This window comes from Suricata suricatta, chromosome 12 (genome assembly GCF_006229205.1).
Source record: "Suricata suricatta isolate VVHF042 chromosome 12, meerkat_22Aug2017_6uvM2_HiC, whole genome shotgun sequence".
Lineage (NCBI taxonomy): Eukaryota > Metazoa > Chordata > Mammalia > Carnivora > Herpestidae > Suricata > Suricata suricatta.
The window spans coordinates 93,843,640-93,845,467 of NC_043711.1; positions in this window are offsets into that span (position 1 = coordinate 93,843,640).

Sequence of the window (1,828 nt, forward strand, 5' to 3'; positions counted from 1 at the left end):
TTTCCCTATTTTGTGGTTGTTTGTTAGAAAAACATAAAAAATCCTGCCTTAAACACCCTTTGTTGGGAGTCATGAATAACTCTTGTGATCTTTTAAGTTCCTAATGGACAAGAGGGAAAACCTAAGCTCAAGTTGGAGGTAAATCCCAGGCTTTCCCAGGGTTCTGTCTGCAGGGGTGAGGATGGGCATGAAGCGTTGTGGGAGCCAGAGAAGTCCCCCGGAGCCACACAGGGGGGTACCGCTAGCTGTCACCTGGAGAGGACCCTCCCCCAGCACCTCCAGCTCCACCGGTGGGTGCGGGCGCCTGCCGGACCCCACCTTCCAGCCTGAGGAACCAGAAATAAAGGGCGCGACCGTGGGAAATTTAAAAAATCCAGTGCAAAATAGTTTTTAAAATAGAGCATCTCGTATATCCTTTTCTTGTTTTTAAAAAGTGTTTATTTATTTTCACAAAGAGAACATGGGGAAGGCAAGGGGGGTGAGAGAGGGAGAGAGAGAGAGAGAGAGAGAGAGAGGGAGAGAGAGTCCCAAGCAGGCTCCATGCTGTGAGCTCAGAGCCCCACATAGAGCTGATTCCCATGAACCAAGAGATCATGACCTGAGCCAAAATCAAGAGTTGGACACTTAACTGATTGAGCAACCCAGGTGCCCCTCTTTTCTGATTTTTTTACTCAGTATAACAAAGTGTGTCTTTTCCGGGGCAGACCCTTGAGGCTCTGAGCTCCATCCAAAAAGAGACACTCTCCTGAGGCAGAGGGCAGCCTCTGGTGCTCATGTCTCTGCGCTAAGGCTCTCTGTTCTACAGGACCAGGTCATATCATCCGAAACTCATTTGACTTAATTTAAAAGCTCAGACTTTCAGCCTAATAGCTCAATACTGAACTGTCCTTTTGCAGAGTTAGCTTTGAATGATGGTTCACGGGCGTCTTTTTGTATTAGAATGAGCTGCTCCAGCCCTGGGTCTGCATCTAAGGGGACATACGCACTGTCACAGCCACATCTTCTTCCAGAAGAAAAGGCTCCATGTGGCTTCACAGTCTTTAGGTCTTTTGTGATAGATCCTGAAGAGATGAAACATCATGTTGGACACGACACCATTTTCTTTAATCTGTGACTCCTGACAGTTCAGGTGGGTGTGGGTTAGGATCATTGATTGCATGTAATAGAGAGGCAACTCAACCGAGATTTAGGAAAAACGTTTAAAAATAAATGCATTGGTTCATTAGCAGAGAACTCTGGGAGTGGTGTGGGCTTCAGGCATGGGTGTATCCAGGACCCCCGCTCTCTCCATTATTGGCTCTGACTTAACGGGTCTGGGCTCCTTTCTGGGATGCTCTCACACTGTGGGAAGAAGCCGCCGGCAGGTCTGGGGTCTCACCTTCACACCTTGAACTCCATCGCAGAGTGCACATCGCCCCTGCGGCAGACTCGATGGAAAAGCCCCCACCTCTCCTGAGTCTGAGGAGTCTTGATTCCCTCCCAAGCCCTGTATTTGTATTGAAAACAAGGCATTGCTAAAACGACTGTGTAATTGCCCTGCGCTTCCCCGTGCAGACAGGAGTTTTATTGCACAGATGATTCTAGCAACTCTCTGAACTACAGCTTGGTTTTACTGAGCATCGTGGAGCGACAGAGCAGCAGGATCCCCCCCGACGTTTTGAAACAACTACCAACAGCTCTTACAACGACCGTCCTCAGCATCCTGCTTCCTGCTTCCCTTCTCCCGCTCAGATCGGTTTTGGAGCAACAGTTCTTTTCTCCCCACACAGGTTCCCACACGTGTGACGCCGGGGTGAAGGTGTCACATCAAATCAAATCACATTCCTTT